The 27287-nt window shown below is 41.2% G+C and overlaps 1 protein-coding gene across 11 annotated transcripts in view; it reads right to left on the bottom strand.

Moving 5' to 3' along the window:
• COG6 (component of oligomeric golgi complex 6) overlaps window positions 1–27287 on the bottom strand; it is a 280734-nt gene that overhangs the window by 123171 nt on the left and 130276 nt on the right. For 9 of the 11 annotated variants that reach the window (XR_013824904.1, XR_013824905.1, XR_013824906.1 and 6 more), the window contains one exon: window positions 20098–20248. The exons of the other annotated variants lie outside the window; for them this stretch is intronic. The gene's annotated coding sequence lies outside the window, so the exon portion shown is untranslated. The remainder of the gene's footprint in view (window positions 1–20097; window positions 20249–27287) is intronic. 11 annotated transcript variants of the gene reach the window in all.

Below are 27287 nucleotides of genomic sequence, written 5' to 3'. Positions count from 1 at the left end.
GCTAGACACTGACTCAGTGTTATAAATACAGAAATCCAGCATCACTGGCTCGATGTAAGTCCCATGAAATTAGAGTCATCTGAACTCAAGTATCAAGTACATGTCTGCTTGTTCAGTGCCATCTCCTCATTCATTCAATCAACCAGTATTCATTGAGCACCTACTGCCAGGAACTGTTCTAGGCGTGGGAGTATAGCAGTAAGCAAACAGTGAAAGTTGATTAGATCATGAACCTCATTCAAACAGAAAGTATTTACTGCAGGAAAATCAAACAAGATGGAATAAAAAAAAAAAAAAAACAGGGACAAGAACTTTGAGAGTCACAGAGAGCATCAAGACAGGTAGAGGACACATCCTTGTTGGGCACCCATAAAGAAAATTCTTTGAGCTAGGTAGGGCGTATACCCTTACTCTTGGAGTCAGGGACTTTCTATTTGTCTGAATATATATATTTTGAGAGGCTGCATAATGCCCCCCCCAAAGATATCCACATTCTAATCCCTACAACCTTTAAATGTAACCTAATATGGAAAAAAAAAAAAAAAAACTTCGTAGATGTAACTTAAATTAAGGATTTTGAGATGGGGAGATTAACCTGGATTATCTGGGTGTACCCTATGCAACCACAAGTCTCCTTGTAGGAGAGAAGCAGAGGAATATTAGAGTACAGAAGAGGAGAAGGCAATGTGACCAGAGAGGTAGGGATTAGAGTGATGTGGCCACAAGACAAGGAATGCTGGCCAACAGAAGCTGGAAGAGGCAAGGAACAGAGTCTCTCCTAGAGCTTCTGGAAGGAGTGTAGCCCTGATGACAGCTTGATTCCAACCTAGTGAAACCATTTGGATTTCTGACCTCTAGAACTGTGAGAGGATAGATATTTTAAGCCACCAAGTTTGTGGTAATTAGTTACGGCAGACACAAGAAGCTAATACATGCTTGTTACCACAAACAGATGTGTGTGTGTGTGTGTGTGTGTGTGTGTGTGTGTGTGTAATACATCCATTTATCTACTAGATATCTCTTTGTAAATATATAATGTCCAGAACAGAGTCTTGATTACCATTCCTAAACCAGTCTGTCTCCTAATCTTTCTCATCTTTGCAAATGGCACAACCATCTACTACTTACTCAGGTCAAAAACTTGGAATCGGGCTTCCCTGGTGGTGCAGTGGTTGAGAATCTGCCTGCTAATGCAGGGGACACGGGTTCGAGCCCCGGTCTGGGAAGATCCCACGTACCGCGGAGCAACTAGGCCCGTGAGCCACAACTACTGAGTCTGCGCATCTGGAGCCTGTGCTCCGCGACAAGAGAGGCCGCGATAGTGAGAGGCCCGTGCACCGCGATGAAGAGTGGCCCCTGCTTGCCGCAACTAGAGAAAGCCCTCACACAGAAACGAAGACCCAACACAGAAAAAATAAATAAATTAATTAATAAACTCCTACCCCCAACATCTTCTTTATAAATAAATAAATAATATAAATCAGTTTGAATTGCTCCCTGAATAAACCGTCCAGTGGTTTCCATGGCCCTACTTTGTTACATCATATGTTTTCCCAAGGTCACAAACCCCACGTGATCTGCCATCTGTACCTCTTTGGCCCCGCCCTGTGTTCTAGCTCCACTGGCTTTCTTTCTACTCCTTCAACAAGTTCAGCTCATGCCGACTTCAGAGCTGTTGCAGTGAGCTCTTCTCTGCCTGGATTAGCCCTCCCTGGTTTTGCATAACTGGGGAGGTCCTTCTCATTCTTTGTATCTAAGCTCCAAAGTCATCTTAAAGAACGTTAACCTGACCACCCACGATCCTTCCCCACCCCGTTATCCTTTATCATGTCACTTTGTCCAAGCCCTTCAGAAATTATCTTGATAGTTTATTGACCTGTTTACTGGCTGTATCCTTCCCCCCACACCCTCCCCACTAGAGTGAAAGCTCCTTGAAAGTAGGGGCACTGTCTGTCACCTTCCACACTCTTCCCCCATCATCTAAAACAATGGCTTCCTTCTAGTTAATGCCTAATGAATATTTGTTGAATAAATGAATATATAAATGACTCAGGAACACAAAACTGTCTTAAAAGAAAAACTGTTATTCAGATCAAGTCTGAGAGAGACAAAGAATTGATTCACTACCTTGGCAGTGTCACCAGTCTAAAGCTGTTCTTGCTTAGAAGTTGCTCTGCATATCTTCTGCATTCTATGGAGAGCTTACGTAGGGAAAGGGACTAAATATGAGTGTCTAGAAGCTGTCTAGAAGTCTAGGACACTCCAGTGTTAGAGGTCAGAGATATACAGCAGAGGACTGAGAAGGAGCAACTAGAGATAAACAGAAAACTGGGAGTGTGGTAACTTGGAAGTCACATGAAGAAACAGTTTCAAGGAGGAAGGAGTGATCCACAATGTCACTTATGGTTTGACTAGACTTAAGTTTTGATTATTGGATTTAGCAATATGGAGGTCACTCGTGAACTCGACAAAAGCAATTTAGGTGGAGAGGTGAGAACGAAAGCATACCTGGGATAGACTTGAGAGAGAATGGGAGGAGAAACTCAGGAGACATGAAGGAGAGTCAACCCTATTAAGGAGTTTTACTGTAAAGGGTGATAGAAAAGTAGCACGGTAGATGGGACAAATAACTGCTTCTGGAAATTATTCTCCTCTCTTTCTGATTATTCAAGAAAGAGAGGAGAAAACTGCTGGGCAATATCCTTGGGTAGAACACAGGAAATGGCATTCCAATTTCATGTACAAGTGCAGGGTTGCCCTTGGCAAGGAGCCAGGTTAGTATATTCATAATAGCAAAAGAGAAAATAGACTATAAGGTCTCAGATGCAGAGTCAGTGAGATATGCTTTGGACGCTTGTGCAAGTTCTTTTGCGATTGCTTTGATCTCAGTTAAATAGCAAGCAAGTCGTCAACTGAGAGCATGGATGGGGGTGAAGTGATGAGAAGTTTGAGGAAAGTAACAAAATATGGAATGTGGGAGACAGACTAAGGAATAATAGGATTGTAAACTCTTTTGCTTGGATGTTGCTATATATAGAATTCCAACTTAAAGTGTAAAATGAGCTCACTGGGGCTTGTAATGTGCAATGGTAATTACATTGAGTTATAAGGTTACAGAAAAACACATTACCATAGTATCGCAGTAGTTGGGAAACCCTCTATAAAAAAGAGAGAAACCACTGCTACCTTCATTCAAAGTAGCCTCCCAGGCACATTTGTCCTACACAACTGAAAGTATTTACACTAACAAAATAGGTCGTGTTAGCATACTCTGTTCCAAACTCATTTCCTGGGATGCTCTGGACTTTTAACATTGTCAGGTACCGGTCACCTGAACCTCCCTGACTGAGAACAAGCAGCTCTGACCATAGCTCTCTAGGACTTGGTTACCTGGAAATACATGTCAAAGGGATTAAAAACACAGCCTCAGATGCTACCTACTCTGGAATCCTGATTCCACTTCTTTCAACTATGCTGCTAGTTGAGCTGGTTGCTTAACTTCACTGTGCCTGTTTTCTTATCTGTAAATAAGGACACAAATAAGGTCATCGTATTGTTGAACGAAGTAAGGAAGAAAAGCATTCAGAACAGTGCCAACACGTAGTAAGTGCTCATAAATATCAAATGCTTTTATGATTATTGGCCATTGTTCAAGAACCGAGGGAAGCAGCGCAAACCTGACCTCATGCCACTTGCTGACAAACAAAGTCCTTTGTTTCTGACCGAGAGTCTCGTGTCTTCTGCCAACATCCATGAAACTGTGGCAGGCTAACTTATTAGTTTGCAAGAAGGGTAAAAATCTCAGGCCCTTCACAGTCTGTGATAACCCTTAGAGCCCCTGTTCCATGTATGTGGAGTTCTACCCTCCTTATTCCTTGTGGAATCATTATGCTCTGATGCTGGCAACTTGCTTCAACCACCTCTTCTCAGCAGCCATGCCACATCCACACCACTGGACAGGACTTTCTCCCATGACCCAAATCTAGCCATAAACTTCCAACACCTGCTCAGTATTTTCAGGCAGGTCGAGCTCCAGACCAGTCCTATCCAAGCTTCTCCACAGTAGCATTTTATTAACCAAATACATTATAACCTAATCATTCACAATATTAATAATGAGGATTAACTGGCACCAAATAACAGCATTTGGTTGACAAGCGTCCACATTTGAAACTTTAGTGCCATTGGTGGTTTTGTTAAGGGGGGACAGGAAACCAAGCTCCCTCTCTGACCACAGCATTCTGATTTGTCAACCATCCATGAAATGTGACAGAACTCAAAGATGGATGTAAAGCCGGGGCCGGCCTCTGGGGCCACCCAGATAGCATGGAAAATGCAGTCCAGCGATGGTAATCGAATCGAGGGGAAGGGAACGTTGCCATCACCATTTTGCCAGACATATTCCAGACGCTGCACAGTTGCCCAGACTACTGGGATGGATGTCATACAAGCAGCCCTGTCATGATTGTGTGAGTACTTGTGTGCAAATTGTTTGACAATTAACATTGGGGCCGTGATAGCTTTTATACTCATGCAGGTAATGTGTCTAACAGAAATGGCCACTCTCTCAGAGTTGGCTTCCCATCTAATAGTCACAGTTATCAAAGAGACAATGATTACATTAATTACAATTGTAAAAACAGTGCCTCACCCTGATACCTCACTTTGTAAGTTACAAAGAACTTTTCACATTAGCCCATGTTATTCTCACAACTCTTTGAGACAAGTACTCTCCACTCCATTTTATAACTTAAAAAAGGGTGGTTCATACACAAGATTTATCCATTTTATATCAAAAATAAAAATTGTAAGCAAATATCCAATCTAGTTAACAATATATATGCTGAAGTATTTAGGGGAAAGGATACTACTCTCTGCAAATTTACTTTGAAATCCATCAAAAAAAATGGAATAAACTAATGGATGGATGGAGGGTTGCATACATGAATAGACAATGTGATGAAGAAAGTATAGTAAAGGTTAATGGTAAAGTCTAGGTGATAGGATCATGGGTATTCACTGTAAAAGTCTTTCAGTTGAAATTTTTTATAATAAAATGTTTGGGGGGAAAATGGAGGCTTAGAGAGATGAAACCTGCCTTTAGGTTACAGTCTGAGGATGGGCTGAGACCCAAATCTAGTTCATCTGATCCCAGTTCCCATGAGCAATGGGAATATTTAAGAAAATCATTATTGTTCAGTGTTTAAAGGAAGGTTGCAGTACAGGTAAGTACTGAATTCTGGGTCAATAAGAGCTATGCAAAACCAGGACAAGCTCTACCATAAAAGGGGTGATATTTAAGTTCGGAGACAGCATTTTTAAACCCACGTTGATGCAGCTCAGGGAGTATTGTCTCCTTCGTAGAAGTCCCTTTGGGGTATTTGACATTTATTGTAATGATGCTGTCTCACTCAGCACTGTTGCCCCTCTGAAGGGAGTACTTTCAGGGCTTAAAACACTTCTTCACATATTCTCAATGATGACAAAACTTTGTCCTTTGAAAAGATCCAAATGTCACCTGAAGCCCAGTTCGGCAAATGAGATTCAACATTGCCAATATTATCTCTTTGTAAAGCCACCCAGTAAATGCAAAGCATAAAAGGAGAGTTTTTGCTTGGCTGGCTTTGTCTTTGTTTGATTAAATGAGCTAGACCCCTAAACTAACAAAACTGTATTTCTGGTATGACACAAAAATTATCTCTGAAACCTACACTGTGCTGGTGTGTGGGGAAATGGCAGCATCTCGCCCATGACAGCACTTCTCAACCTTCAGAGTAACAACATATTTAACAGCTTTCTCCTCCAGTAGCCTGGAAACTTCACAGGAACCCTGGAAGCTGTCTCACTTCCCCAACACAGGGCCTGTGGTTTTATATATTTACAAAAAGAACTAATAAAAGAATGAGTTAGTGAATGAATAAGTAAATGAATGAACTGATTATGTTAACTAATGTGAAAAACTGTGACCTTTTGACTGTTTCTGGCCCAGTATTTCTATTGGAATTTAATTTCTTCAGTATCACATCCCATGTATGTTATGCTATGCAATGACTAAAAAATAGCAAAACTACATATAAAGATAAAAGGTTTTGAGTCCCTCCCATCAGGAAACTTGCACAAGCCTCTTAGATAGCCTCATCCACCAGAGGGCAGACAGCAGAAGCAAGAAGAACTACAATCCTGCAGCCTGTGGAACAAAAACCACATTCACAGATAGATAGACAAGATGAAAAAGCAGAGGGCTATGTACCAGATTAAGGAACAAGATAAAACCCCAGAAAAACAACTAAATGAAGTGGAGATAGGCAACCTTCCAGAAAAAGAATTCAGAATAATGATAGTGAAGATGATCCAGGACCTCGGAAAAAGAACGGAGGCAAAGATCGAGAAGACGCAAGAAATGTTTAACAAAGACCTAGAAGAATTAAAGAACAAACAAACAGAGATGAACAATACAATAACTGAAATGAAAATTACACTAGAAGGAATCAATAGCATATTAACTGAGGCAGAAGAACAGATAAGTGACCTGGAAGACAGAATGGTGGAATTCACTGCTGCGGAACAGAATAAAGAAAAAAGAATGAAAAGAAATGAAGACAGGCTAAGAGGCCTCTGGGACAATATTAAATGCAACAACATTCGCATTATAGGGGTCCCAGAAGGAGAAGAGAGACAGAAAGGACCAGAGAAAATATTTGAAGAGATTAGAGTCGAAAACTTCCCTAACATGGAAAAGGAAAAGCCACCCAAGTCCAGGAAGCGCAGAGAGTCCCATACAGGATAAACCCAAGGAGAAACATGCCGAGACACATAGTCATCAAATTGGCAAAAATTAAAGACAAAGAAAAATTATTGAAAGCAGCAAGGGAAAAACGACAAATAATATACAAGGGAACTCCCATAAGGTTAACAGCGGATTTCTCAGCAGAAACTCTACAAGCCAGAAGGGAGTGGCATGATATACTTAAAGTGATGAAAGGGAAGAACCTACAACCAAGATTACTCTACCAGGCAAGGATCTCATTCAGATTCAATGAGGAAATCAAAAGCGTTACAGAGAAGCAAAAGCTAAGAGAATTCAGCGCCACCAAACCAGCTCTACAACAAATGCTAAAGGAGCTTCTCTAAGTGGGAAACACAAGAGAAGGAAAAGACCTACAAAAACAAACCCAAAACAATTAAGAAAATGGTAATAGGAACATACATATCAATAATTACCTTAAACGTGAATGGATTAAATGCTCCAAGCAAAAGACACAGGCTTGCTGAATGGATACAAAAACAAGGCCCATATATATGCTGTCCACAAGAGACCCACTTCAGACTTAGGGACACATACAAACTGAAAGTGAGGGGATGGAAAAAGATATTCCATGCAAATGGAAATCAAAAGAAAGCTGGAGTAGCAATACTCATATCAGATAAAATAGACTTTAAAATAAAGAATGTTACAAGAGACAAGGAAGGAGCTGGAGGAATCATACTCCCTGACTTCAGACTATACTACAAAGCTACAGTAATCAAGACAACATGGTACTGGCACAAAAACAGAAACATAGATCAATGGAACAAGATAGAAATCCCAGAGGTAAACCCACGCACCTATGGTCAACTAATCTATGACAAAGGAGGCAAAGATATACAATGGAGAAAAGACAGTCTCTTCAATAAATGGTGCTTGGAAAACTGGACAGCTATATGTAAAAGAATGAAATTAGAGCACTCCCTAACAGCATACGCAAAAATAAACTCAAAATGGATTAGAGACCTAAATGTAAGACCAGACACTATAAAACTCTTAGAGGAAAACACAGGAAGAACACTCTTTGACATAAATCACAGCAAAATATTTTTTGATCCACCTCCTAGAGTAATGGAAATAAAAGCAAAAATAAACAAATGGGACCTAATGAAACTTCAAAGCTTTTGCACAGCAAAGGAAACCATAAACAAGACGAAAAGACAACCCTCAGAATGGGAGAAAATATTTACTAATGAATCAACAGACAAAGGATTAATCTTCAAAATATATAAACAGCTCATGCAGCTCAATATTAAAAAAACAAACAACCCAATCCAAAAATGGGCAGAAGACCTAAATAGGCATTTCTCCAAAGAAGACATACAGATGGCCAAGAAGCACATGAAAAGCTGGTCAACATCACTAATTATTAGAGAAATGCAAATCAAAACTACAATGGGGTATCACCTCACACCAGTTAGAATGTGTATCATCAGAAAATCTACAAACAACAAATGCTGGAGAGGGTGTGGAGAAAAGGGAACCCTCTTGCACTGTTGGTGGGAATGTAAATTGATACAGCCACTATGGAGAACAGTATGGAGGCTCCTTAAAAAACTAAAAATAGAATTACCATATGACACAGCAATCCCACTACTGGGCATATACCCAGCAAAAGCCATAATTCAAAAAGAGTCATGTACCACAATTCTCACTGCAGCACTATTTACAATAGCCAGGTCATGGAAGCAACCTAAATGCTCATCGACAGATGAATGGATAAAGAAGTTGTGGTACATATTACTCAGCCACAAAAAGGAACAAAATTGGGTCATTTGTTGAGACGTGGATGGATCTAGAGACTGTCATACAGAGTGAAGTAAGTCAGAAAGAGAAAAACAAATATTGTATATTAACGCATATATGTGGAACCTAGAAAAATGGTACAGATGAACCGGTTTGCAGGGCAGAAATTGAGACACGATGTAGAGGACAAAGGGTGGAGGTGGTGGTGTGATGAACTGGGCAATTGGGATTGACATGTATACACTGATGTGTATAAAATTGATGACTAATAAGAACCTGCTGTATGAATAAATAAATAAAATTAAATTTGAAAAAAAGATAAAAGATTTTCTATGGATCTCTTTTTCCACCTTTTAATTACCATGAGTAATTTTTGGTTACCGTCCTTGAACTTTCTAAGTAGGCAATTACATCTTTCATAAAAAGAATTCTTGCCTTTCTATATTTGCCTTTTTTTTCCTTTTTATTCACTTGTAGTTACTAAAAGTGCATCTCACACAGGAAGACGAGCATCGCTGGTGGGCTGGGCCCTTAGGTCTTGCTGCTTTCAACTCTCTCACTAAAGACAATGGTAACTCTTGTGTTAAGTACACAGTGTTTATTGTGCCCACAAATAAACGTTTTATTAATATAAATTTAGATTTATTAGTAAATGGATCTGAATATTAATGAGTTTCTTCTATCATTTAAGCTAGTGATGCACTGGACCATGTTCTTGGCTACTGTGATGACGTGAAACAACAAGGATAATAATACGTACCATCCGGATTGTGTGAGCATTGCAGAAAACACAGACCATCTGGCAGTACAGGTAACACGGTTAAAGATCCCCATCCCCTCCTCTGGATTCTGTTTGGCTCTAGACTACTGACCACAGCTCCTTCTGTTCCCAGCCCCTGCCTCCGCTTGGGTGTTGCATGTGGATTTCCATTTCCTGGTTCGGCACAGCTCTGAGTCCTTGAGTTCCTCACCTTCCTTCATCCCTGGCTCAGAGTGAGCTTTTCTCTGCACTCTGGCTGTTGCTCTGGCCGTTCTGAGATGCAGCTCCTCCCCTGCTTGCACACCCACCCTTCTCTCCAGTGGGTCTCCAGAGCTCTCCCCACCAAGACCTCCCTGTGCTGCTGTCACCTGACACCAGGGGCCGTAACAGCTTCTTGTGAGAACTGCCAACTGCATACTCTTAGGTTTGACAGTGAAAAACAGAAAGTAAAAGTTACATCAACAAATCAGACCAAAGTGCTTTTTAAAAACATGAATAACTCCTCGACAACAATTATAGACAATCCCCATTTTCCAAGAACAGACCCAGACCTGAGTTAAAGGTGCCTGAAAGCTTAATTCTACTTGCAAATCACTGGTAGTATTTTAGCAAATTTCTGTAGAGTCCTGTGTTTCATTAAAGCATATACTGAAGACGCTTTACTAGTGTATGTAGTTTATCAATACAGTGCAGATAGGTGTTCACCCACTATTTTTAGGCAAGAGCTTGGTAATCCACTGTTTCCTTTATCACCATAGCTGCTGAGACGCTCAGATAAAAGTTGGTACAATAGTGGAAAACAAGCCAATCTTCATTTGCTGACGTTTCTAATATAATCATTTTACATCTTTTACTGTTTAGGTCTTGGTATTTTATTTCTGTGCTATTACATTAAAGAAGTCACTTGGAGGTCTTGATTATATTTATACTATAAATACAGTTTTGTAAAGAAGAAAAAGAAAGTAATTTCCTCTTTTTCTTTCTTTATAGAAAGCACAGCAAGGCCTTTGGGGTCTGAGTTCTGAAGTTCTGCCTTTGGGAGACTTGGCAGTGTTTCAAGGACTAGAGCTCTAAATAATTCCTTCCCCCAGTCTCTGTTTGGAAATGTTTAGCACTTTGGGAGAAGCAAACAAGGAGATGGGCATTAAACAGGAGAGTGACTGGGGATTTGAGCTTTAATGAGAGGATGAAAACAAAGACAGGAGATGGCCATGGTTCCAAGACCTTGGGCCTGGGAGACAAGATGGGGGACCATGAGGGGTGGACACATGTAAACACCTGAAGACACCAATGACCCCTCCCCTATATCACCCCAGAGATGGGAGGAACTCGGATAAGGGGGAACCATGTGCATACCAAGTGTCTTGGTGCTAAAAACAATAGGAAACGTTTCCGTGCTTGAGACTGAAACAAAAGAAGAAGCCACTGTAGGGGGGTCTCTGCGATCCTCCTTCAACATCGGGACCGGGCAGACAGCTGCGCAGGTCAGATCACTTCTGAAGCTAATGTAACAGTCAGCAACTCCGTCAACTAAGAACAAGTATCCTCCCTGTATTGCTGGGGCAATGTACTAGTTTACTCTAATAAAGGTGGGGAAGATACCAAAATTAATATTTGATTTGTGTGTCTTACAAAATCTTACTCAAAGACAGATTTTGTTTGATATTTGGTGGGGGGATGGGGTGGACCTAAGATGCTTTTTATTCAAGTGGCTAAGTGGTTCACACTTACATAACTGGATTTTATCTTTTATTATATCCATGCTATATGGCATAAACTACCACACAGTCCTTTTAGGAAATATACAAATTATAAATAATTAAAGGAGAAGTGAGTTCAAATGCTTTGCCTTTATTTCAGCTTATGAGGCTTAGCTTATAGATATAATCTGCAGTTCAACTTATTGATCTGAGGGACAAAATTCCACTCAGCCTCAAGGTTTACTTTGTCAGCTGAGGGCTAATAAAATTTTGTCTTTCCATTCCTATTTCCGTCTTTTTACTCTTAATTACTTTCCGGCTATCCTTGCATGTTTTTAGAGCTCACTGTTAATACCTTTAATACTCTAGCTTAATATCCCAGCTTCAGAGTTTGTATCTGAGTTATGACATATGTCATTTCTTCCACACTGTAGTAGCTCTCCCCCAAGAAGAAAAATACAGAAGAAAGCTTTATCCTTTTTAGATTTGTTCCTTGTTCTTTCAGTTAACTGATTTGTATGAAGGTTTTGTGTTGAGCAATGTCCAAACCAGGAAAATTTCTAGAATTCGTGTTAGCTCAAGGCTCAGGTAAGCAAGATTAAGTGTATCAAGTGTACCAATTCGAACCATTGGGATCATTATGGGGTTTGTAAAAGTCAGTCTTATCAGACCTCCTGTTATGGTTTGAATGGAAAAGCAAACTTAGCAAAGATTTCCCAGTGAGGTCCCCAAGGATGCCACAACCTTGGTGAATTAAGTGAATTCATTGCTACTCAGGGTCTGGTCCTGAGCCCTGCAAGCTTAGAAACCCAGTCAATCAGAACATCAATAGTAGATCCTGCTCTCCAGAAAGACTCACATTAATTGGATCCCCAGTTACTGATGTATAATAACCAGAATGGCAACTGATTAACTTACAATGAAACATAAAGCAAAGGACCAGACCAGATCTTCTTGCTTGTTCATTTGCTCCCCTGTAGACAAATCTACAAGGAAAGCCAGATTATTATCAGGAAGAGGCTTCATAGATGAGTCAAACCAGGGGAGCAGGTGAAAGATATTAATGATGCTGCCAGCAAGCCATCCACCTCTGCTGGAGCCTGTCCCTGCCACTGTCACTCCTCTCTAGTCCCCAGGCTTATGTTGGAAACCTTAGCCAGTGTGCAAGTGACATTCTTTTCTCTGAACTCAGAGCTGAAATCAGCATCTTTCTTTTTTTTTTTTTAATTCTGATTTTTATATGTTGTTTACTTTAAGCAATGCATTCTTAGATTCAGAAGGAAAATAACTTTTAGCAGACATATAATTGAAGTCATTGTGAATATCTAACAAGCTAAAACATGTTTTCTAAGAAGCACTGAGCCACAACATATGCTAAGGCCTCCCAGTACCATGGGATGGTATTCCAGTATTGTGGGATCCAAGTACCACGGTCGGGCCAGAAGCTCTGTGACCCACTAGAGCCTAGAGGAGACACAGAATTAACACTGCAGCTTCATAACTGGCTGTCACTCGTGTCTGTGGCGTGCCACATTCTTCTGACCCTCGCTTCCAGGGATCTATAACTGTTGATATGCTTGTTGTCACCTTGGACTAAATTTCTTCTAACCCTTGCTTCCCGTGTGTGCAACAAGTCTTTGTTGTCCAGCTTCCCAATAAGCCTGTTTTGTCCACCTGCCATTTTAGAATTTTACAAAACACTTCGATGGCAATAGTTTTTACTGAACATGTTTTACTGTCATCAAAGTAATAAAACTTACACTCAACTATATAATTGCAATTATACTTATAGTACTCAACTATATATACTTATACTCAACTATATAATTGCAATTTTCAACTGCTAAAAGAATAGTTCTTACTTATTTTAAAGCCTTAGCAATTTCAACTACAATTTTTCACAGGTTTAACATAATAAATGATAAACATAATAACAGGCTATTTATGAAATCTGACCTTTCCTGAAAGTGAGGGCTTTTAAATTTCTAATAAATAAGTAAATTAATTAATCTAATAAATCTGAAACATTAATGTTGAGACCTATTGGAGACAATTGCTGGTGGAAGGTGTAAGAGGCTGAGAGCTATTGCACAAGGCATACAATCGTAGAACAATATATCTTTTGTTTCATTACTTTGTCAATAATTTTACTATAGAGACCAAGATAAAAGCAGAATCTATATAAGCCCATCTGAAAAACACTAAATGCTGCCCATGTGCATCTGTGAGACATACTTTAAAATGATTATTATCAAATAACCAAATATATCCACTAGTTTATATTTTTGAATAAACTGCAGTTTTCAAAAGTATGTGAGAGGGCTTCCCTGGTGGCGTGGTGGTTGAGAATCCGCCTGCCGATGCAGGGGACGCGGGTTCGTGCCCCCGTCTGGGAAGATCCCACATGCCGCGGAGCGGCTGGGCCCGTGAGCCATGGCCGCTGAGCCTGCGCGTCCGGAGCCTGTGCTCCGCAACGGGAGAGGCCACAACAGTGAGAGGCCCGCGTACCGCGAAGAAAAAAAAAAGTATATGAGGCCCTAATGATTTTATCATAAAATGACTTAAAATCCTGAAACTCTAAAGCGAAAGTAAGCATACCCCAATTCACCAGTGTCCGTATCTGGAGCAGGTCATTTGTCTGATTTCGTGTTTGTGTGATTATAAGTGAAGAAAGAGTTGAGATTCAGGTGGAATTTGGAAAGAAAATCGCTCATGCCATTAGAAAGCAGCAGCTCTGTCAGGCTTCCTTCTGGGGCGCACATGCTTTCCTTGGATGTGTGAGTATCTTAAATAAAGTCACTTTCAGATTTAACCTGAGAGGCATACGTCTCTGAAGCGGACATGTTAAATGGACTTGTTGCTTAGACAATTTAAACTTTGGAGTAGCCACCTTACTTCTCTAGGTCCAGCTTCATGGGGTAAGAGGATGGGGGGAAAGAGAACAGCTTTCTCATTAGTCCCGTGTTCATCGCCTGCACCTCTGCACTGGATCTTTTCCCTTCAGCCCTGAGGGTCCACTCTCCATCGTTTTTCACTGGCTGTGGTACCCACACTCTCTGGCTTCCAGTTGGGTCTGGTCCGTGGAAAGCAAGCTAGGGAGATCAGAGGAGGAGAGTGGAGTTCCTGCTGGTCCCCAGCTCCCTCCCTGTAGGGTCACCAAGGGCCTGCTGCCTTCTCCAGTCCTACAGGACGGCCCCCGCTTAGACCCTCTGGGTCTCCAGGGTCTGTAACGGCTGCCTCCGCGCGCCCCCTTCAGGCCCCGCGGGTAAAAGCTCGGGAAGTTGCTAACCGGGCGGGGTCCCCTTGGTTAACTCTGCTCTTCAGATTGCCCCACTGGAGGGTCTCATCCACTTCTTCTTGGAACCCTGACTGATGAAAATTTTATCTACGTTGGGTCACACAAATCATCTTCATGGGGTCTCTTCTAAATTAATGAAACTAGGATTGCGTTACTAGACTAGCCTGAGACTGCAGATGCTACCATCAAGAGTTAACAGCCCTTTTCTTTATAGTGCAGGCATTTAGAAAGAAATGCCAATTGCCTAAAGACATCAATTCTTCATCCAAACTGTAATTAGACTTTGAATAATAGTCTTCTTTGACATATAAAATCATGTCTTTGTAACAGAAGTCTTCGACTGAGTGCTTTAGACTTCAGTAGAAGGAAAGAAGGGTTCTAAATTAAGACTTGAAATCTTTAAAATAGACAGGGGGAAGAGCCCAAATGTATTTCTGTTATCAGTTTTTTGCATTACTACTCCTAATAATGTTATTATTAATAATAATAATAGATAACAATGACTGAATGCTTAGTTTATATCAGTGACTGTTTCGGGTGCTTAACATATATCAGCTCATTAAACACCCTCAGCAATCTGTGAGGTAAGAATTGGTATTATTATCCTCACTTTACAAAAAAGGAAATAAAATACAGAGAATTAAATAACTTGCCCAACGTAGTGCTATATGTTGCTGCCTTCATTGCGTTTTAGAACATGCTAAATAATGATTCTCGCCCAGAAGAATCACATGTACTAATATTTTTAAAAATTAAAAACCATTTTTATTACCACTTCCATATTGCTGACTTCCAAATGTCCATAGACCTGGGTGAAATAATCATTGAGCTTTAGCAATTTTTTTTAACATGGAAGTTTTCTGAAAATCAGAAATTTGTTACACTAACTTCAGCAAAAGATGTTTACATTTCTGAACATTTCTTTCAAGAAAAAAATGTGTCCACATGTATTTGTGTGTCGGAGCTGCCGCTGGCACCATGGGAAAAAACAGACAAACATCATTTCAAAGTTAAACTAATGGAAATAACTTAATTGATGTGAAAAGATCATCTTGCTTAAAACTAACTTGGGCAATCAATGTACAAATTTGCTTAACAGCGGCAGTCTGTAAACCTTCTCATCATGCAGTGTTTTATATTATAAAAGTACCAAAATAGAATATATTGAGGGTATAGAAAAGCTGAACTGTGAATACATGTCTTTTTAATATGTTTCTGTTCTAACCTAGTGATTCAAGTTACAGTCTGTGGTCCAAGGAGCATTGATACTGAAGGGCTTAACTGTACATGAAAAATATCTTATTCCTTCAAAAAAAAAATTGGAGATCAGAAACAATACAGCAAATCTACTCAATTTGATTGATGGGCTCTCTTGGTGTTTGTTGTATTGTTTTCTGAGATTTGAAATATTTCATGTTTTAAAATTTTAAAACAAAGTTCCTAAATTTGAGTAATGGGAAGATCACTTCAAAAGGACAAAAATTCACAAAACTGCAAAATATGTCTGCAGACCTGGTTAGAGAAAAAAATGAAATAGAGTGCTTTCTGAAAGAAGAAAATTAAAAACACAATTTTTTTCCTTTCTTTGTGTTTCAATGATTTAGCCCTGTGTTTGGAGTTCAGGATACCAGAAATGTGTCTACATCCAATATCTGTACTTTGGGGGTTTGACTGCTACCTTATTTTTACTGATTCTGTTCTTGGGTAATTCTTAGGCCTTCAGTTCCTTTTATGGGCTCACAATTAATTTGAGTTTGTTCAATATCCCTAAAAAAATTAAGTAAATAAGAAAGGGATATTTAGGAACAATGAGCCTAACTTTTCGCTGTTGTCAACAGTTTGGTTGTGATATTTTGGAATTTTTCATATGCAGCTTAAAAGGAGAAGGAAGAGAAAAAGATACAAAAAAGGAGATGCAGGAAGGACAGCAGGGTCAGGAGGTGGAGAAGAAGAAAGAAAAGAATGAAAAAGAAAATTAAAGAAGCAGGTGGAAAAGGAGAAGGAAGGAAAAAGGAAGAGGAGAGGAGAGGTGAGAAGGCCAGCGGGTGGAAAGGGGGAAAGAATAAAAAATTTTAGCTATTTTTGGAGGCCAGATTATTTTACCACAGAAAAGAGTGAGAAAAACTCCCCAACTTCTTTGTACGTGTGCCAGTGTATAAATGGCTATTCTATACATAATTGCCTATAGTCTTATAAACAATTTTTTAAAATACACTCACTCCCACATTTTCACTTCTTGGACTCTGCTTCCTAGAAGAATGTGATACCTGAAATCAGAGTCCATTACATACTTTCTTACCTTAGGTAAGTGTGTAAGGAGCTATTTCCTCAATTCCTGCAGGATTAGGAAATTAGCCCAAACTACTGACTGCTAAGAATACCAAGATGATAAAGTTAACATTTCAGAGCTGATAAAGTTAAGGCTACGAGCCCCTTCCAAAACCCTGGCAGAGGACTTGGTAATGTGTTTACATGTCTCATGTTTATGTAAAACTTCTAAAAGAGATTCTTGTATCCCTTTTCTCTACAAGGAACCCCGAAATTTGTCTGAGTTCCAGGTCCCACAAAACTTGGATCCGTCATGCAATAACGGATTCAAGGAGATGGTCAAATCTGCTTTAGGAACTCTAAAGAAGAAAATTGTGCAAAATAGTTCTGGAAGCTCTTTACATGAAGTCCTGCCTGAATACAAGGGGTGGTTAGAAAGTTAGGGGGATTCCCAAAGTCTCTTCCAGACCCTTGAGACTAGGACTATTTTTTGAAGGTTTTGCAATCCAAAAGCTTATTTGTTATAAAGCAGTTGTTTAAAATATAGGCTTATATTATTATTTACCTCTAATACTCTTATTTCCCACATGTTGAAGATGGATAGATAGAGATGGACAGACAGACATAGATCTCCAAGACAGTTTCAAGTGCCCCCTCCTTTTCTTTAATAAATTGTGCAGTGTTTCAGTCTTTAACATTTCACTATAAAACACCAACCAACACCAAGCCTATAATCCGTAAGGCTATATCAGGTACCACTGCATTATGTAAATGATAACATAATACCAGGACTACTATAATCCCAGATACCAATGCACAATGAGTGGATTATGATAAATAATGTAAAAGGTTAAATAACTTTCATTTACTTGAATGCTAAACATGGTGTTATAAGCCAGTGAACTTAATATAACCACAATGACCCTCAAACAATACTCTCATTAGTTACACCTTAGGCTTAAAATAATTCACACAAATCTGGTTGGTCTGGTTTTCAAGATGAGGAAAGTAAAGCCTAAAGCAAGCTGAGTTCTAGACCAGGGCTGACCAGTAAACGGCATTAATCCAACTATTCCTCTTTCCTGTCCTGGGGCAGACATCAGTAATCAATCATCAGCTCTTTCCCTACATTCCAGGTAGCCATTACCAATTGATCTGTGTGGACACACGAACTAAAACCTAGTGAATAAACCAGGTCTAGACTAAGGATACATAGTGGTCAGGAGATAACAAGGAAGTAGGATTACCATCCCCTCACCACTCCCACCCACCCAAATCTGTCACTAGTGCTTCTTATGTTGATATCCCTTTTCATATGACTTCATTCTCATACTCTTCTGCAAGAAAAATAAGCCATTTATCCAGTTTATGACTAAAACCCCTCTCTTTCCTGATGACACTTTGTGGGTGATGATGACTGAGAATCCTGTCTTCACGCTTGGCTCTCCCCATGACCTCACATGGTTGGTGCAAACGTCTCCACTCGCTCCCCTGGGGCCCGTGCTCCAGGTGTGGACTCCTGCTTTCTCTGGCTCAACACACAGCTGGACAGCATCTGTCTAAACACAGAATCCCTCAGCCCACATCCCTGCATTGCTCATGTTCTGCCTCTTCTACCGTCTGCGGCTTGGGGTTTGGCAAACACCAGGGAAAGTGCTCTGGGCTCTACCTGTGATCTGAAGAGTATTAAACCATGGAAAAGGCAATGTTTCATAACAAGTGGACCTTTCATCTTCTTGGAGGAGTCTTGCCTTTCATCACTTACTGCTCCTGGAGCAACAGGCATAGACATAGAGAAAGAGATAGATGATTTTGAAGGGGGAACTAATGAAATAGTAGCGATGGATGTGTAAGTCTGTCTTTTAGCTTAGAAAGTGCTTATGGAAAGTACTTGGCACTAAAACATGGTGGGCGGGGAGCAGAGTTCCATCTTTCTCTAGTCCCCTCGAAGGTTGCGCCAGCACAGGGCCAAGGGGTCACCACCAGTGGGCTATCTGGGGACACACTTTATAACATTGTAAGCTTTTCTTCACACCTGGCAGCAAGAATTTTGAGAAATACCTACTTGTTCCCATTTTAGTGGATTTAGGCTTAGAAACAGAACAGTGGTCTCTAATCAACTCAACTGACTCACTCACTCAAAAGTAGGCAGTGGAAGTCCAGAGCCCCTGCCCTTCCCTTCCACCCCACCTCCATGCTAAGAGTAAACAAACCCTGGATGTGTGTACGAAGCGTTAGGAATTTGGGTGAGGGATACTGACTGGGGGCAGAAGAACGGAGTGTCTTCCAGACAAACGCCCTTCTCAGAGATCTTGCTGACTCCCTCAGCATTTTCTCATCAATTTATTTATTTAACGTACATTTATTGCATCCTCTCCTAAGGGCAGGTACAGGGCTAAGCACTGATTATGGCAAGATAAATTACAGCCTGAAAATTAGATGCAGACGATCTTATTTCTTAGGCACCTAGTATATACAGCAGGTCAGTACATATGTATCCCTTATTCAACCCTGTGATGTAGGTATTACTATTCTCATCTTTTTACCAAATGATAAAACAGAGACTCAGGGAGGTTACACAGTTTGACCTGCGTCTCAAGATTAAAATGTGGCCCAAACGGATTTGAACCCAACCCTGTTCTACCATACTGCCTCAACCTTCATAACTAAGTGAAAGAGACAAACAAATATGTACAATTACCTTCAAAGGGATTAATGCTATCATGCAGGTGTGTACAGTGAAGCTATAAGAGAGCATGGTGGAGAGTAACATTCTCTTAGGGGACTTCTGACCCTCACCTGGTCCTTATGAGGAGTGAAATGTGGGTGATCCCCAACATAGGAACCACAAGCTTTGTTTTCTTATTTTATAACAGCATACAGTTCTCAAAGCAGCCGCACCTGACCGGGTTAATGATCTGTGATACGGTTTCAGTCTTAGACAACTTCAATCCAAATATCACCTTGATTAGATGGCTCCTGTAAGAAACTTAAAAGGAATGCCATCCCAGGAAACTCATCTGCACAGAAAAGCAACAGTCACTCAAACAGAAATCCAGTCTGAGTAAGCATCACGGTATCACTTTTACAAAGGCCATGGGAGAAGCCAAAGTATCTCCTTTTGAAACTCAAAGAATATAGGTGATCAACATTTGATTAGTTTGCCAGGACAGACATATAAATAATATTTTAGAGTAAAGAACTGAATTATAGTATTGAATTTGGCAGTCTGCATTTTTGAAAATGCATCAACGTAGTAAGAAAAGGGACTCATACAAGTAAATGGGTAAAAAAATCATTTTACTATTGTAACTGGTATCATTATAAAGCTCTTAACTCAGGAAGGTCTCCTGATCAGTTTGTTTTCTTTCCAGTATGTGGAGGAAAATGATAGCCAAGTACGTGTATCTCTGGGGACTGAGGTGGGACCTGGAGGCTGAGCACAGAACTGAAAATAAAGCAGTGTATTTCCGTGAACGGACAAGCACAATAAACCCATACCATTGCAAAATGAAAGTACCTGATTCCAAAAGCTTTGCTTTTCCATGCCATCACCAAGAGGCGACAATTCCTCGCTCATTCTCCATTCCACGTTCTCAGTTAGTACTTTTTGACTGGCAGTATTTATTTTCATTTTAGTACTTGAAAAAGTAAAGGAGCATATGTCTGTCCTGTGGGAGAACAGAATAGGGCATCAAAATGCAGTAGCTATAATTGGTTAGGCATTTGCCTGCGCTAGACAAGGGCGGAGACTGAGCTGATGTCCCAGCCTGTGGCTCACTCGCCCGGCCGAGCCTCAGCTCACTGGCTTCACCCACATTCTCAGTCCGTTGATTCAGGGGCAGCTGTTTAGACACAGTTTTTCCCCACAGCAGGCACCAGCCTGGGGCTCTTTCTAAATGGCTGGAGTGGCCAGCAGCAAAGCCACTGTCAGACCCCTCCTCTACTATGGAAAGAGCTCATGGTCACAGGCTGAAATTGGGGGTTGAACTGAGGCAGTGTTTCTTTTTCCCAAGTGGAAAAACGGAATAACCTGTGTTTGTTGTTTGGCTAGTTTAGGCACAGCAGAATGCTCACTAAGTTGATTTCACAACGTTCTGGACATGTTTACACAATAGAAGCATTTATATGAAGACTGTCTTTTTCCTTAACAAAAGGTTTCCCCCTCCCTCTAAATATTGATGTCTGACGGCTGGGGCTCTCTCATATTTCCTCAGCTGAGTGTCCCATCCCTACCCCGCCAGCGGGTTACACATGGGTCTTCCAAACATTCCTGCTCAAAAATTTCCAGCCTCAAGACTCGTCTTTGAGGGACCTCACTCAGAACATTCTCTAGCTAAGCCAGCCACAAGTCCACCTGACATCTTTTGGCTCTCAGACCGCCACTGGAAACCACAGCGAAGCACACTGACCCACAGGTGACGGGGACCAATCTGTACTCAGCTTCCCTTAGCAGCGTGTTTCTCTTTCCCCCCATCCCCAATCTCCAACAGGCAAGCACAGACTCCTCTGCTTCTACTGTGCAAAGGAGCCCGACGTGACAACATTTGATTGACCCCTTGCAACGTGGCCATCCGCTGTAGACACAGCTCGGCCTCAGCATTTGCCACCAGTGCAATTCTGCCATTTACTTCCTGGCCTACGATCATGAGTAAGGGTCATGCCTGAAATATGCCTCGGACCTCTGCAAAAGAACCCGGAATTCCCATTACCCTGGAACCTAAGGACATAATTAATCAAGAATTGAATATCAGATAAAATTGCAACTGTAGAGAGACGTGATCATTGATGTTCTTTTTTGTAATCATGGCCTTACTATCACAGAAAGAGATTATTTCCTCCAGGAGCTATGTGAGTTGTGTCCTAGGATGGTACATTGTACACTTCTTAGTGTTTAGCTGATGGTGTGTTCTAGTATCTTTGATTAAAAAACAGTAGAAGAGATGTCGCAGGATGTTACCTGCGTTACTGCCAAACAAGGCATGTATGGAATTGCTAAGCCTTCAAAGAAAGTAGGAAAGGAAGATGTTTTGATCTTTACTAGGTGCCTGGCATTAGTCTGCAAGAGCGAGTAGGGGCTTAAATTAGTTGGGAACGATCCGTTCCTGGCTCCTCTCCATCTGTCTCACCCTATATCCAATCCAGTGTGGTCCCTTCCCTGCATTTTCACCGCCACCATCTCATCCATCATCCTTCCTCTGGACTACCTCCACACCACCTACTGGTCTCCCCGCTTTAACTCCTGTCCCCCTCCCATCTGTTGTCCACGTGCAGCTTTTTAGGGCGTGCATCCGATCACGCCACATGCTCTGCCAGGTGCCCTCCGCTCTCACTCTCAAAGGACACCTGACTTCTGAGTTTTCAGGTCTTAGCTTAAAGGTCAGCACCTTCTCTAAGTGCCTGCTCCCTGTTATTCTATCTCACTGCTCATTTTTTATTGCTTATTTGTTGGCTTTCCAGTTACTTGTCCGCCTCCCTCTATACGCTGTGACCTCCCCCGGGCAGAGAGCAGGCTTGTTTGTTCACCAGTGGGTACCCCAAACCTAGCATGTTGATTGGTATAGACTAGGTACCCAATAAATGTGTGTTGGATGAATGACAAAGAAGAACTTGAATTGGGTGTTGATGGTAGGAAGATCTGGCATTCAGAGGTTAAGATGTTGAGATTCATGTTGGTAAAAGGGCAAAGGTGAAGATGAAATAATAAAAGAGAAAAAGAGAAGTTGGAATGTGGCACGTGTGTGAGGGCATTGGGGGCAGCCCAATACCCAGAAGATCTGGGCAAGGAGCAGTGCTAGGCAGTCTGAGTAAAGTAGGCCAGGTGTGTTGGGCCTTGTTGCCTGGGGTCCACCCTGTGGTCTGGTGCTGTGTATCTTACATGGTTGCCATCAACTTGGACCTCAGATAAGAAGCCAGAGTGACAAATCCCAGAGAGAATGCCATGATCAATTTTCAAAAGCACATATCCCGGGCTTCCCTGGTGGCGCAGTGGTTGAGAGTCCACCTGCCGATGCAAGGGACACGGGTTCGTGCCCCGGTCTGGGAGGATCCCACATGCCGTGGAGCGGCTGGGCCCGTGAGCCATGGCCGCTGAGTCTGTGCGTCCGGAGCCTGTGCTCCACAGAGGGAGAGGCCGTGGCGGTGGGAGGCCCGTGTACCGCAAAAAAAAAAAAAAAGCACATATCCCCAAGCGTGTACTATTATACATTTTGAGACATTTCATATCCAAATGATGATACTCTATACATTCAAAAGAAATGTGCCTTACACGCCTCACAGGGTTGTTCCATAATGGATTTACAAAGAAGATCTGAAAGAAATTTCAAAAGCCCTTCAGAATGCAAGTACCTACACTCAGGAAATGACATGAAAAGAGTGGCTCCTGGCTACAGCGGTGATATATAACCCAGCCATTTACTAGAAGTATGGGCTTGGAGGTGAGAAGTAGCTAGGGACTTGAGATGTCATTGAGAATCAAGTTAATTCTCTACCTCTGTTGCTGACATGGAATTAAAACACCAGAGCAACAGAATACCTGGTCTCTTAAAAGTCTCTGGGGAGGAATAAATTACGGTGTTTACAGTAAATCTGATCTTTGTCACAGGATCTCCAGCCTTATTTCAACACAGTAATCCTATAGTAAAAAGGCCAGGGGGATGGGAGACAATCCTTGTATTCACAAGTGTTTCAGATCGCAGCCAAGTCTGTACTGATTTGATTAAAGTTATCTCACACCCAAGGGACTAGGTACAGATGTTGGTCAGCAAAGTGAGACTGGGGTGATGGTATTGGGTTTCTGAGGCCAAAGGAAAGTACTTGACCCAGGAAAAGAAAAGCTAATGATAAAACCGTAGAGGAACAATCTCAGCCTTTATCCCTTTGATTTGAAAGGGCAGATATGGGAGAGTAATGTTGGCTTAGTTCCCAAAATGTTTATTAAGCTCCAGAGGAGAATGGTATTGGAATTTTAAGTACAGCGTTGGATGAGTTGCTCACCTGTAGGAAATTGTGGACATCTCCAACAATACCTAAATTATTTACTCCTTTCAGCTCACTGACTAATGGGTCACCATTCCACTCTAGCACGTTCCGACATGCGTGTGCCAATGAGCAGAACACAACAGAGAACACGCCCCAAAGGTCAGGGGAGTCTGAGCCAGAGAGTTATGTGAAAAAATACTAGAAAACTAGAAGGCATTAAGGATTAGGCTTTAAGGTTCAAGATGTGGGATTCTTGCAGTGTTTCAGGGCCAGACAGGTGATCTGATATAAATAATCATGTTAAGAATGTATAGGGAAGGGCTTGGAATAGCATGGGGCAGAATGAGATGATCCTGGCCAAATAAGTCCGCTTCCTGAAGTTTGGATTCAATATCAAGGACTAGAATCGAGAGCATCATCTTTGACCCCAGAGACAATCATTCTCAAAAGTGTCCAGTTTCCAAGCCGAGCGTCTGCTGGGAGGATACTGCTTCTTCCCCAACCGTTGAGGGTCAGGAAGCAGAATGGAGACACGGCCCCAGTTGTGTATCAACTGTGAGAGGGTCTGCTCATGGGCTGCAGATTAACACCTCCATTCACGCATCTCCTGTTCCATCTGTGATGCACAATAGACTTAACTATCTTTCCAGAGGCATACATGTCCGCCGGCTCCCACCCAAACACCGTTGCAAGTTCCCTCAAAAGTCCAGTAAACTAGCAACAGCTCCCTTCCCAAGAACTCTGGCTACAGCATATTAAAGGAATATTTTATTACTAAAAAGAACACTAGGGACTTCCCTGGTGGCGCAGTGGTTAAGAATCCGCCTGCCAATGCAGGGGACACGGGTTCGAGCCCTGGTCCAGGAAGATCCCACATGCCGCGGAGCAACTAAGTCCAAGTGCCACAACTACTGAGCCCATGCACTGCAACTACTGAAGCCCGCGTGCCTAGAGCCCACGCTCCGCAGCAAGAGAAGCCCCCGCTCGATGCAACTGGAGAAAACCCAACACAGCCAAAAATAAAGAAATAAATTTTATAAAAAAGAACATTAACAAATATTACATACCCTGAGGCTGGCACATTACAGTAGATTAAGGTCCCAGAACCCATTAAGTCCCCGCAGCAAGTATCATCTAATATCACTTAATCTCTTAGCAAATATTGCTGGCAGAAGTATTCGTTTCTCCCTGTACATGGCCAGTGATGATAGCTCTACTTGCAGAGCTACAGCTCTAGGAATATGGTATCAAAGCAGGGAGTCCCTTCACTGAATGATGAGCATCTGTGGGCAGAGGAGAGTATGTACAGTGGCTGCCTTTGCATAGGGAGGGATTTGGGCAGGAACAGGGTCACTATCTTAAGACCTATTCCCTCCACCCTTGGAAACACGGGGCAAATGCTGCCCAAGGTGGGTTACAGGGTAGGTAATCTCATCACACAGGCTTTTCTGATGAAGTTCCAAATATTGGCTGTCTTGATCTTGGCTCTTAGACCTCTCCAGTGCTGAGAGGAATGGTGATGTGAGCAGTAATCAGGAAAGTACCAGTTGGCTTAGGGCTGGTTATCAGTCAATACCAAGCTTGCTGTGTAGGAACCGCGTATACTGTTTCCTTCCATGACATCTAATTTTAACTGCCTGCAGGTCTTAATTTACCCCCATCAGGTCTTTTATTAACTTTGTGGATGGGACACAGGCCCTGGTTTTTAGGGAAAGCTTCCAAATTAACAATTTCTCAATTAATTGAATCGGGCTAGTGTCAACTCATAGACTGTAGGGTTCTCACCTTTATTCGTACAACACCTATTTATGTCAAACAAGCACAACAGACACACATTATCTTTTAAGAGATATTTCTATTGGCTCCCACCCAAGCGCACTCAGAAATTTTTTTTCCACTCACAAACCTTTAAGTTACCTTTGCCCTTTGAATTACCATTTAATCTATTCTCTTCTCCAGTCTCTGTATCTGGCCATGTTGGTTTTCCCACCAATTTGGAAACTTAACATGAAGGCTCTCTTCATATCCTGACTCCCTTCAAACAATCATGCACAGTAACACAAAATAAAATTTTAAAATAAATTTTACATCCAAAGCAGCACCCAGAGTATCTCCAATCAACGTGTCTCCTTTTTATGTCACAGCTGTCACCTCTCTCTTGCTAGGGGTCTCCTCCAAACAACAGCCTCCTCCCCTGTTGGGGAGAATCTCAAAACTACTATCTTTCTAGTAGGTTAATTCTGATTCAATCATCTACCTGATCACGGTTAAACTCAATATCCCAAGTTTCTCCCATTCTTACCCAATTTTTCTCTCATCTTACTCAGAACTACACCTGACGAGTATATGTGAAGGGACTGTCTATTCCTCTGCTATCATCTTGGTAAGACGGACCTATGTGTTTCTTGAAATTTTATGTAAACAAAGAGTACTACATGCAAAACCATTTGAAGAAAAGCAGTACATCATATGGTACAGTGGTTTCTTTTTTTTAGACACAGGGGAAATGATTATTACGTAAAAGAGCAGAAAACAAAATGGTATGCATATATTAGCCAATTACATAAAAAACACATACATGGAGTCAAGGGCTAATAAGTTATATGAAAAATGAGAATAAATTTTATGGTTATGACATCATAGGCATTTTCTTTTCAAAATATTTTTACAGTTGTATGTAATTTTTTTTCAAAAATAAGAGTCATGTGAAAACCAAGAAGAAAAATTTAAAATCACTCTCAAAATATTCCTTTTTTTTTAATGAGGGATCATTTTTTTTTAACATCTTTATTGGAGTAAAATTGCTTTACAATGTTGTGTTAGTTTCTGCCTTATACCAAAGTGAATCAGCTATGTGCATACATATATCCTCATATCCCCTCCCTCTTGCATCTCCCTCCCACCCACCCTCACTATTCCACCCCTCCAGGTGGTCACAAAGCACCGAGCTGATCGCTGTGATATGCGGCTGCTTCCCACTAGCTATCTATTTTACGTTTGGTAGTGTATATATGTCAGTGCCACTCTCTCACTTCGTCTCAGCTTACCCTTCCCCCTCCCTGCGTCAAGTGCATTCTCTACATCTGCGTCTTTATTCCTATCCTGCCCTTAGGTTCATCAGAACCTTTTTTTTTTTTTAGATTCCATATATATGTGTTAGCATACGGTATTTGTTTTTCTCTTTCTGACTTACTTCACTCTATATGACAGACTCTAGGTCTATCCACCTCACTACAAATAACTCAATTTCGTTTCATTTTATGGCTGAGTAATATTCCATTGTATATATGTGCCACATCTTCTTTATCCATTCATCTGTCGATGGACACTTAGGTTGCTTCCATGTCCTGGCTATGATACAGTGGTTTCTAAACCTAGTTGATAATAAATCACTTGTGAAGTTTTTAAAACTGGAGGTTCTTGGCTTTTATCCCACAAAATTCTAGTCAAGTAGGTCCAAGATGGGGTCACGGAATCTGTATCCTTACAACACCCCCCTGCCCGGCCTGCAAATAATTCTGACTACCAGCTGGGCTTGGGATCCAACCTAAGGTATTATGACCTTTCTAGAATAATCACTATGACTTTCTGGGGTTTGCTGTTTTGCTTTTTTAAACTTTCTATTTTGAGATAATATTTTGCAGTTGTAAGAAACACAAAGAGATTCTACATACCCTTTACCTAGTTTTCTAGTTTCCTTCAATAATAACCTAGTTTCCTTTACCTAGT

Source organism: Stenella coeruleoalba (genome assembly GCF_951394435.1).
Source record: "Stenella coeruleoalba genome assembly, chromosome: 18".
In the NCBI taxonomy this organism is placed as follows: domain Eukaryota; kingdom Metazoa; phylum Chordata; class Mammalia; order Artiodactyla; family Delphinidae; genus Stenella; species Stenella coeruleoalba.
Note: the sequence above shows the minus strand (reverse complement) of the source record. Positions and strands in the feature narration are given on the sequence as shown.